Here is a 13,003-nt window from a genome sequence, read left to right on the forward strand (position 1 = left end):
TTCAGATCCAGAGCTTCTCCGTGAGGTTGGTTGAGGCTGACACCCAACCAGCATCAGAACCCAATTACTGTCATTTTTATTTTGTTTTATTTTCCAAGATGGCAGATTAGAGGTTTTTAGTGTACCTCCGCCACCTGGAAATAACAATATAGTGCATAAAAATAAATTCTGTGAACTTCGTTAAAGAAGGAAAATGGGAATCCACCGGAATCAGGAAGGACATTCCAGATCCCTGGGAGGAGAACGTGGGCAAACAGCCCCCTGTGATGCATCCGACGGATAAAAGTGAGTGAAGCTCCAGTACGTGAGAACAGCAGAGAGCCTCCTTCTGTGACTCATCTTTCCACTGTGAATCTGAGCAATAATCCAGGCCAGGAGATAGCACTTTATTTTTCTCAAGTGTCAGAGCTAACTTGGAAAGAAGCTTGGAGGTGTTTAGTGGGAAAACCCGAGACGAAGAGCAGGATGACATTTTTCATCCGAGTGCATACAAAGTCAGCTATTCTTTGGAAACCTAGTAGCATGACTAAAACAGGTATTTTACTCTTGGGCCAAAAACTGGAGTGCTTGCTCTGGAGTAGGGCAGGCACCTCCACAGCCAGAATTGCAGAAAGCTCCTCAGCAGTAGATGCTGAAATTCTGCTCTCTCCTGGTGCAGGTCTGAGGTGGGAGGAGAGTTGCTACAGCTGCAGTTTCTACTGGGCAACAAGACTTGCAGCCAGGACCAGTTTGACAACCTGGAACCCATTTGCATGCACTACTGCTGTATTCCCCAGCCTCCTTTCCTGAGATAGTGGTGCAGTGGGTCCCTGTATGCTCCACTCCCAGGCAGAACTCCAGGCATTTGGAGCACACATTTACCTGGACCAGCAGCCTGAGCCACCCTACCCTTCCTGGGCATAGATCATGATACAGGGGAGCCCTCTCTGCTGCTTCATGACCAGGCAGATATCAAGGTATTTGGAGCACCTGCTTTTCCAGATCAGCAGCCTGAGCCACCCTCCCCTTCCTGGGCAGAGATTGCAGTAAAGTCAGGCCCTCTGTGCTCAGCTACCAGGGAGATCTCCAGGAATCTCGAGCACCCACTCTCCTGGATTAGGAGTTTAGGCTGCCCTCACTCTGCAGAGAACGTAGGGCCAAGGAGGATTCCCAGCTCCATGCCTAGGCACACCTCTGAGTGCTTGGTGGCTACTCACTGGATTCTCCCTTGGCACTGGTGCTTATGCCTGCTATTGGGGGACCTGGAGGTAGGCCTGCTTGGTCCAGCCCTGCACATCTTTCCCTCTATTACCCCGAGGCAGAGTAGGGAAATCAGACGACTATGCATTCCACAGATAAGCCCATTGACTGAGGCAACAGAGAGCTTCTCCCAGTACACAAGGATCACGTACAAACCCAGCCACATTAGCTGCAGCTGGCTCTTACACTTAAGTGCCATCTACTGGCTTGTAGGTCAAACCACATGGCTCAATGTAAAATGTGCCAACAGAAGTGCATAGGCCTATAGAAGCAAAACCAAAAGACCCTACCCATCATTCTCTATATTCATACCCACTAGGGAGAGAGTAGGAAAGAAAAAAATAAAAAAATAAAGAAAAGAAAAAAAATCTTAATCACATCAAAATAATTATAATTAGTAGAAGTGCCAGTATCTCTAGATGATAAGGAACCAGGGCAAGAATTCTGGCACCATGAAAAATCTGAATGTAGTGATACCACAAAAGGGTCACACCAGTTCTCTAGCAGTGGTCCCTAACCAAAGTGGAAACACAGAAATAACATAAATAATTCAAAGTGTGAATAATTCAGACACAGAAATAACATAAATAATTGCAAAGAAGTTGATGAGATTCAAAACAAAGTTGAAAATCAACACAAAGAAACTTCTAAATCAGCCCAGAAAGAAAAGGAAGAGATGAACATCTCAAAAAGAAATGAATCAGAGCTACTGGAATTGAAAAAACTTACTTAAGGAATTTCATAATACAATTGAAAGTGTTAGCAATAGACTGAACCAAATAGAAGAAAGAATTTCAGAGGTTGAAGGTCAGTCTTTCAAACTAACCCAGTAAGACAAGAATAAAGAAAATTGTTTTAAAAAAATGAACAAAGTCTCTAAGAAATATAAGATTATGTAAATTGACAAAATATACAAATTATTGACATTGATGAGAGAGAAAGAGAAAAAGTAAACAACCTAGAAAACATATTTGAGGGAATAATTCAAGAAAATTTCCCTAATCCTGCTGGAGAAGTAGACAGTTAGATACAAGAAATTCAGAAAACATCTGTGAGATACTATACAAGACAAAAATATTCCCCAGGTCACCAGACTGCAACAGACAATGCTAAAGAAATAATCTTAAAGGCAGCTAGATAAAAAAGGTCATATCATATACAAAGGAAACCCCTATCAGGCTAACAGCAGATGTCACAGCACAAACCTTACAAGACAGGAGAGAGTGGGAGCTTATTTTCAGCATTGTTAAATACAAGAAATTCCAACCAAAAATTTATATTCCACCAAAGTAACTTCATAAGTGAAGGAGAAGTAAAATATCTTCCAGACAAGCAAGTGTTAAGGGAATTTGTTACCAGCAAAACAGTCTTAAAAGAGTTATAAACATGGAAATGAAAGATCAATGCCTGCTACCACAAAAACATACTTAAGTACATAGCCCTCAGATCCTATAAAGCAACCACACAATATAAACTGCAAAGCAAGCAACTAACAATATCAAAACTTTCCTTATCAATATTAACCTTGAATGTAAAAGGTACAAATGCCCCACTTAAAAGGTACAGTTACCAGTTGCATAAAAGACCCATCCATCTTCTGTCTTCAATAGACCCAACTCAAAATGCATTAAAGATTTCAATGTTAGACTTCAAACTATAAAAATTCTAGAAAACCTCAGAAACACTATTCTGGACATCAGTCTTGGAAAATAATTTATGACTAAGTCCTCAGAAGCAATTGCAACAAAAGCAAAATTTGACAATTGGGATCTGATGAAACTAAAGAGCTTCTGCCCAGTAAAAGAAACTATCAACACAGTGAACAGACAACCTACAGCATGAGATAAAATACTCACAAACTATGCATACGACAAAGGGCTAATATCTATAATCTATGAGGAACTCTAACAATTAAACAAAAACCAAATGACCTCATTAAAATGTGGGCAAAAGACATGATCAGACATTTCTCAAAGGAAAATATGCAAGAAGGCAACCAACATGAAAACATGCACCGCATCACTAATCATCAGAGAAATGCAAATCAAAACTAAAACAAGATATCATCTGACAGCAGTCAGAATGGCTATCAGAAAAGAAAAAAGAAAACAAAAACAGATGCTGGCAACACTGCAGAGAAAAGGGAATGCTTATACACTGTTGGTAGGAATATAAATTAGTTCAACCACTGTGGAAAGTAGTTTGGAGATTTCTCAAAGAACTTAAATTACCATTTGACCCAGCAATTCCACACTGGTTATATGCTCAACAGAAAATAAATTGTTCTACCAAAACTACCCCTGCAGTCATGTGTTTACTGCAGCACAATTCACAATAGCAAAGACCAGAAATCAACACACGTACCCAGCAACAGTGGATTGGATAAAGAAAATGTGGTTCATACACACCATGGAAATCTATGCAGCCATAAAAAGAATTAAATCATATCATTTACAGTAACATGGATGCAGCTGAAGGCAGTTATCCTAAGCAAACTAATGCATTATCATAAGTGAATAACAGAAAACCAAATATGGCATGTTATCACTTATATGTAGGAGCCACACATTGTTTAGTCATGAATATAAAGATGGCAACAATGAACACTGGGGTCTGCTGGCCAGGGGGCAGGGGCAGGAAGAAAGTTAAGCTTTGAAAAACTAACTTTTGGATACTGTGCTCACTACCTGGGTAACAAGAGCATTTTTATCCCAAATTTCAGCATCATATAATATAACCTTATAAGAAAACTGTACATGTATCCCCTGATTCTAATATAAAAGTTGAAATTATATTTAAAATATAATAAAATAAATAAAAATTAAAAAAAGAGACAGAAACTCAACTACTTCCACTGCCAGACCCTGCTTCCTACTTCTCCTTTCCATAATCTCAGAGTCCATCCCAATCTCCTTCCCAGAGAACCTAACCAGTGAAATGTGTTAAGAATTTTTCATATTTTCTTCATGTTCTCAATTCCAATATGCTGTCATTATGCAAAACCATAGGTTTACTCAATGCTATTAACTGTGATTAAAAAGTAAGGAATATGAGCATTTCTTTAGCCTATTATGTACTCACAAGACAAGCTACTTAGAATGAAATTAAAATATTCCATTTGTTGAGTACTGACTATGTTCCAGGCATTTTTCTAAGTATTCTATTGGTATCGATTATTTAATGTAATCCATAAAACAATTGAGGAAAGAGAAATATGGCATGTAAAGTAATGAACAAATTTATATGGCTCCCTGAAACTACCAGAACCTACATTTTGGATCTCAGGTAATCTGACCTCAGAATCTCTATTGTTAGTTAATTTGGAGAAGGTTTATTCCAATGGTTCTCACATGTCTGCATGCACATGTATCAGAAGTATGTGGGAAGCTTGCTAAAACACACATTGCTGGGCCCCACTCCCAGAGTGTTTCAATTAGTAAACTGGGGGTGGGGTCAGATAAAGTGTATTACTATCAAATTTTTAGGTGGTACTGCTGCTAACCCAAGACTACACTATCTAAACCACTGGTTTCAACAATACTATAGACATCCTCTTCATCTATCTAGGTGTGCTATAGTTGAATCAATTATCTATGGATCTAGACTAATTATTTACATAGCCCCTCAGAAAATGAAGTAAATGGATATGCTACTCTATTTTTCAGTTGCTAATAACTGCTATTGTTTCCCCATGAACAATGGAGTTGAACCAGGATTAACATTCTATACACTTTGATTTGCTTATTGATAACAATGCAAAGATCTGAGAAAAGCTAAGTGGTACAGTGGTTGTGTCTGTGGAGTTCTTTTACTTGTAAAAAAATTCATACAATTCTTCATTATTAAAAAAAATGGTGTTTAAGTAAGCACATTAACTTTATAATTACGCAAGAAGATGAAGAAAAAGAGGGAGAATGGAAAGAAGCAAACAGAAAAGCAGCTAAGCCACTTTGCCCTTAGCTAAATAGGTAGTCAGTTCTGCTATAACGTGACATGTGCATTTTAAACAATTCTCTTGCTACACAATATTGCATAATAAAAATCACAAGGATTATGGAAATATGGAGAAACAACACAAAAATTTTCTCAGTGACATACTTTTTAAAAGGTAGCATCCTAATAAAAATTACAGCAAATTTCATTTATGTTAAGTAATTAAGAAATGCAGAATAGTACATAAATATATTTGATTGCCTTGGAAAAGACCTGACACTTGCTACAGGAAGTGTTGAGGTTAGGTGGCTCATTTTTCTGAAATGTTGGTAGGAGCATTACTTAAAATTGGATGTGAAAATTCAACATCCAATTTTAAGTAATGCTCAATAGATATGGATGGGAATGGCTAATTGTCCTTTGCATTGGTACCAAACATTACAATTGCAGCAAATAGTTTTTATTTTTGACACTGAGGTATGCTTTTCTTCTTTTAGGATGTAATCTTTTGAGTCATACATCTCTGAGTGATGCCTATTTCATCAAAATTGAAAAGTCAATATAATGCATAGTCTTCTTAAAATAATTTCTGTAGAACACCTGGGAATATTTTTTTTGTGCCCCTCAAATTTCTCCTATGCACTAATGGCTTGACCCAACAGCTAAATACTTAGGAGATTATAGCAATGTCTGAAATCACTAAACCAGTCACTTTCAGCACTAAAATGAGACCCTTCTACAATGCAGGCATAGCAATTTAAAGTCTTCATATATAGATAACACCTTTTAAAATTGTGAAAATGGTGCTTCCAAAATTTTTACAATTTGTCCATCCTTAGGCTCAAAATGATCTTCCCTTTTACTATTTCTTTAGATCGTGTTCTTATGACTTTGCAGCATTTGAAGCTGTTCTTTTACTTTTGTGTCATTGTCTGATGTTCTACAGTGCAGATTTCTTTATACCTACAGTTGGAGATACCAAATGTAATGTAGCTTCTCCCAAAATACTTTATTATTCTAATCTCGTTCTTACTGTCTAGATTTCCTTTTTTCATTCACTGCTTGGTGTTCTGGGATTGGAAGTCTTATACCTATTTAGTGTTAAATTATATATGTGTGTGTCTGTGTGCATGTATATACATACATATGTATAAACACATAATCTCTCACAAATGAAAAAGAATTGCAAAATACACCTTAGTTGAATAACAAGCAACGTGAACCAAGACTGAGGTAGGTGGCAGATGTTTGAGGCCCATACATTTGTATCTTTTGTGTATTCCCACACAGCTCAATTCAGCCGGATGTAGTTATGTGCATTCACCTAGTGTTTATCAGAAACAAATCATGCCCAAGCAAACATGAAATTTTCATTACATTTAAATTGTTGACTAATATATCAATTGCATGGAGTAAATCGTTTTAAACCAAGCCTTATAGCAGAACTGACTGTATATGCTGGTGAAGATAAAATATAAAATCATGGAAGCTATGGCTGTTGGAGAGCAAATATTGAAAATATGCCTTAGAAAGGTCATAGGGCGGCATCTACTGTTATATATGTCATTTATTTCAATGTGTTTCATAGGTTGAAGTCTTCTTATTGGCTGATAGAGAATTTATTTTCCAGATAAATGCATCCAGGTTAAAGATTTGCATTCTTATCTTCTTTTTTTGCTTAGCACAAATCACTTTGCACCTTTGGTTCTTGGCAAGCAGCATCAGTTGAAGAAATTTTGCTGGCAACATTTAACAAATATTCCCAGTACAATGGTTCTTATATCTAATACCATATTCAATGTTTTCTTCTAAAAATAATATCCTTTGTTCCACCAGATCTATGATTTCACATATTACTAAAGCTGACAGTTACCTCTGAGACCAGCATTTTATTACCACATGTTACACATGAAGAAACTGAGGTTTACAGAGGTAGAATGCTCCCTTTATTCCCACAGGTGTTCAGAGGTTACAGCAGGGCCTATATTACAGACCTTTCTACTCACATCACTGTGATTGTTTGCATTAAATATAGTTTTGTTTCTTATTGCACATTTTACTCTCTAATCACTTCATACATTCTCCCAGATAAAACAACAAGCTTTTTAGAACTGTGAAACAAAGAAAATCCTTTCTCAAACTCACTGTCAATTTATCTGAGATGGCTTAACATAAAATCAATATATTCTCAAGAACTTCTTTTTGACCCAGCCATGCTTAGCAAACAAGGAAACTTATTTCTGTGCACTAAGTGTAATAGGCAAAAAAGCCATTTTCAATTAAAAAAAATTTTCAACAGAACTGGAAAAGTCAGATATAACTGAAAACACTCTCCTGTGATTTTTATATTTCTGCCTTCTTTCCTTCTTTAGATCACATTTCTCAGAAAAGTCTCCTTGACCTGCCAGGTATATGCATATCCAAGGATTTTTCACTCATTACAAAAGATATTATAAACAGACTACTGTTTTGGAGTTAAAAAATATTGAGACAGACTTAGGAGTTCTGCCTGTTTGTAATGACGGCATTAGTTAACCTCTCTGGGGATCTTTATGTAGAAGAGAGATCACTCTTGAATTCGTTGTAAAGATTAAGTAAGATAATATAATAATGGTGGTTGGCTCATAGTAGGCTTTGAAATGTTATAGGTATCATCATTACTTCTGTAAATGTAGCATTGCACCTACTGGTCACAGTGTGTGAACTTTAGAGCGTGATCACTTGAGTTTATATCTACATTGCCATTTCCTAGATGAGTATCTTTTATTAAGTTCCTTAAACTTATTGAACACACTTTTCTTGTTTATAAAATGGGATATTATTAGTACTTACCTTATTGGGTTGTTGTATTAAATTAACAACTTAAAACTTTGCATGTTATTTCACCCTCCACCCAGCCACCATAAAAATTCCCTAAAGAGTTTGTGTTTTCCCAATGGCACAAAAAACACAGGAAGTCAAACTTAAGGTTAGCTACTCTCATTGGAGGCAAGTTACAAAGAGAATGAAATACAGTGACCCTTGGTTTTCAGCTAGGTTTAGTGCTATTTCTTTTATTTTGTAGTTTAGTCCTGATCTTATGTTATAACAAAGGGTATGATTTTTAAAAGTACCATAAAACCTAGAATTCTTCTGTGCAAAATCTTGACTATGTAATTTATGAATGCATTACATGTTTCACTGACCAAATATACCTCATACAAACAATCACATTCAAGCACCTGGAGAATTCTAGAAAAAAAAGGAAATTGGAGCATAAAGGGATACTGAAAGCTGCATAGTGAAACTGTGGGTGCATAAAGCTACACTTTCAGATAGGGAGGCAGCTTTATGTCTGCAGTTAAAACTTAATCTACCATTGTAACTCAAACCCAAGGTCTAATAGAAGAGAGGAGGCACTGCATAGCGAGGGCGAGACTTTTATTCATACACAAATAGCAGTCGGGAAATACAATGCAATTATATAGAGAATTCCAGGCACAATAAATAAATGCACTCTTGTTAAATTTGCCTCAATGTGAAGGTAATATTTTAACATTCTGTTCTCAGCCTTTCAAATTGATTTCCCTTACTTGTCATACATTTTTAAACAAACAGCTGCATTAAAAAAATAAAGTCATTTCAATTGTCGAGCAGTTAATACTAGTGTCTACCTTATTTAAAAGAGTCAAAACAAGGTTAATGCAGGTGTATTGACATCTTAATGGCTCCTGACAAGGTAATAGCTCCTTAAGAAAAGAGAAGGGGAAAGGTGTGGATACTGTAGCAAAATCTAACATAATAGGATAAAATTATATTAAGTATTTTTTTTCCTTTGAATTCAGGGGGATAGTATATAATAGCTTTTTGAGAACAATGGTCTTACTAAAAATCACTACGAGAATTAACTAGGAACTCAGACATAAAATGTGTATAAAAATATTAATACAAGTTAGTGACTAGTATTTGCTAGTTAACTAGTGAATTAATAAAAACGTTAACACTACTTAATAATAATATAAATACAAATATAGATTAAAAACAATATATCAGGCAATACACTAAAAGTTGTATATATTTATTTTAATATACATAAGAACTTTGGTGGTAGGTTTTATTTTTATTCAAATTTAATACACAGGGAATGAAAATACTGCAAGAGATCAATTACCCTGACCAAGGTCACAGCAACTTAGAGACAAACCAGAGACAAAAGAGCCCAGTGCCTGATTTACTTTTAAATATCAATCTAATGCATATGAGTTTTTCTTTTGTGTGACTTTTAATTCAGTTGTGCTGACAACATTTTCAAAATCTATACCTATACCGAAGTCAACTGATAAACCTGTTTTAACATGGTGTTTATGTTCCATTTACACAATCTGTAAATTAATTGCATTATGGTTTCTGCCCACTCGTCATTACAGTCAGCATTATTTGGTGGATGCACTTCTCAAGGGTCTGCAGTATTTGAACAATTCAATGCAATATATGTGAATTTGCAGTGATCCTTCCTTAATAACTGAGCCAAGCCTAGTCATTGCTCAAAATTTTCAAGATATTCTAGGACTTTCATTGTGAAATTTCCTTTCTGAGCAAAGTCACATATACTTGCATTTTGCTCACTTCCCAACTCCTATGTAACAGAGTGTGCTTGCTTTATTTCCCTGTTTTCTAGTTTATAGGCTGTCTTCTGAATTAACTTGCTCTTCTGTTAAGTCCAAACCACATAAACCACAATTTTACTGATGCCCCATTGGTACAGCATTAGGGTTTTATTCAGGACTTTGTAGAAGAATGTCTTGGTTTCGAAATAGCTTTAAAATATACTATGTTTGTGTTCTTGGGAATTAAATAATTTTTGAAACCCAATTCCTTCATGTGTGAAAATGAATTAAATAACAGTAGTAACCATATAAAGTTGGTGAAAGCAATGTAATGAACCAATTCAATTCAAATATATTGGCTGACAAATAATATGTGTTAATTGACATTATTAGCATATAAAATATCTTTACCATTTTTAATCACCATATATACTAGTTTACGATCATTTCACTATTTTCATCTTCAAGTATTTTCAGAATTAATCTATATTTTTATTACTAATGCTTTCTCAATATCTTGATAGCTAGTTGGAACTACTGCAAATAAATTCATTATATCATCATAAACGGACATTTTCTCTGTTGTCTTCCTTAGAAATTATTTCAGAATTTGACACTTTTGACAATAATTGACTTCAATTCCTTTTTTTGGTTGTTTCCAAAACCTTTACTATTCTTGTGTCTTCTCCCACCTCATCAACACTTTCATATCTTCATCACTTCTCCTCCTATTCAATGAAACTCCTGTCATCAAAATATGTCATTGTCTTACCAAAAGGGTTTGGATTGTAACATAAATCATAGACCTTACCTAGCACCAACCTACATTAGTAATGTACAAATCTAAGTGAAACTCTTGTTTCTGTAGAAATTGATATCTGTCAGACAGTTTCCTCAGTTTCCAAACTGATTTAAAAATAACTGAAGATCCTGAAAAATGTGTGCAGCTATATTATTCTCAAAAAAATTGTTCCAGTTTCGAGCTCCTTAGTTTTATGCTCTTATACAGAAAATTCCTAAACAGCAATCTCCTTTTAATCAACCATCCAACCCTCACTAATCCAGATCTTTATTAATAATAGGCAAATCAAACATATACTGCTAAAGAGAATTTTTTTAAAAAAGGACCTCAGTAAACTTTTCATTAGTACTACCATTAGTACTTTTCCAAGGAGGTCTGATCAAAGTTGTTTAGTTTCTTCTGCAATAAGCCTTTCAGTAAGGAAGGAGTGAGTCAGTTACATAAATTCATTTCATGGGCTATTTTTTTTTAATCCAATCCTAGAACTGGCATTTCCCCAAAATCAATTTCCACATCTCCTAACAAATTACTAACTCAAATATTCCTGCAAATGCCCTGCTATCACTTCAAACTCAATGTCTTCAGAATCACAAACACCATCTTCTTTTTATTTAGAATTTGTCCTTTCTATATTTTCAATTTGTCTTGAGCACCTCAATGTCCTGGTAGTCATTCAAACTTGCCTGGAATTCAAATTTTCAAATGTGTCATGAACTGGTCCTCATTTACATTTTCAAATCTACTTTCCAGTCACATTTTAGCCAAGCAGTACAGCTTCTTATTACTGTTCTAGTCTATATTCTCTCACCTTTAATTCTTTTCTCAGTTCCTTTATTCAGAAAACCAATTTATGTATTTCATTATTCTGAAAACCCCACTTAAATTAAATTTTCTTTCTCCCTCAAAACACATCTATAGATCTACTTCTTTTATCATTAAAATAATTTTACCTTTTGATTTACTGTTAACATTCAGATAACATGAAAAATTCAAAATGAAAGTGATATTCCTAGGTATACCTGCCTTTATCCATTATCAATTTGTAGTTTCAACATAGCAAGACCTCCAGTGTCTTATTATGTATAGCTTTGAGCACCTAGCTAAGTGTAGTTTGGATTAAAAAAAAAAAAAAATTAGATATTGTGGATTTAAATCAAATGCTTCTTTGAAAAGCTCAAATTTTCTAAATGAATTTTCAATAAAATGTAATGAATAGTATTTTTTTCTGAAAGCAAAGCTCTGAGGAATGAAATAGATTGTACATAATAGTATTTCATTTCATATAGAATCTCTTGCAGATCCAGTTTCTGACTAAAAACACTAGTAATTTTCTTCTACCTTCCCACTTGCTTTGCCTTCTCTGCCCACACCGAATTACATGTGTTTCTCAAATGAGTTGTGCTCTTTAATGCTTCTCTCTTTATCCATGATGCTTTCGTTTTTCCATCTACTCCCTTCTCTTTGCCAACCTAAGTTTTATTAATTCATCAAAAGGCAGTGAAACACTGCCTCCTCTAAGAACGCTTACCTGAAATTATTTGGAGCACTTAAACTCTTCTTGAGCACCTTCACATAATGCTATGGGTTTAATGTGTCCCCAAATTTTATGTGTTAGAAACATAATCCCCAACGTGGCAGTATTGTAAATTGGGACCATTAAGAGGTGGTTGGGTCTTAAGGGTTCCACACTCATTAATGAATTAATGGAATAATGGGTTTTCATGAGAGTAAAACTGGTGGCTTTATAAGAAGGGTAGGACAGAGTTGAACTAGCACACTCATCCCCTCTGCCATATGATGCCCTGTGCTGCCTTGTGATTCTTCATTGAGTCCCCACCAGCAAGAAGGTTCTCACAAGATGAGACTCTTCAACCATAGACTTCTCAGCCTCATAACTGTAAGAAATAAAGTTCTTTTCTTTATAAATTATTCAGTTTCAGGTATTTTTCTTAAAAGCAACAGAAAACAGACCAATACACATAACCTCTACTATAATATGTACTATATGTATTTGTACTGTCACCCTCTATAGCCCAGGCTCTATGTGATAATATAATAAAACCACATTGGAGCAACAATTATAATTGAAGAAGTTTGAACCTTTACTCAATATATTGAGACATCACAATTGAGTGGTGTGAATTCTTAGCATAAGCTAAGTACTTTAACTCGACTCTTCTCCCTCACTTTCAATGTTTCCCTAATGGAGGCATATGTCATGCTTTCTCACTTTTAACTACCATTGAAAACTTTACTTAAACCCGGATGTCTTACTGTGGTCTCTCCTTTCTCATTTAATTATTTAATATGGAGACAATTTAATCTTTCTATATCTTTTAGTTTTCTTTTTACTGGCATCTTCAAGAGGGAGAGGAGCGTGGTGAGGGGAGAGAGAGAGAGAGAGCACCTAACGAGGAGTTTTTTATTTTAGTAAAAAGGAGTT

The sequence above is a fragment of the Mandrillus leucophaeus genome, unplaced genomic scaffold (genome assembly GCF_000951045.1).
Source record: "Mandrillus leucophaeus isolate KB7577 unplaced genomic scaffold, Mleu.le_1.0 Scaffold361, whole genome shotgun sequence".
Lineage (NCBI taxonomy): Eukaryota > Metazoa > Chordata > Mammalia > Primates > Cercopithecidae > Mandrillus > Mandrillus leucophaeus.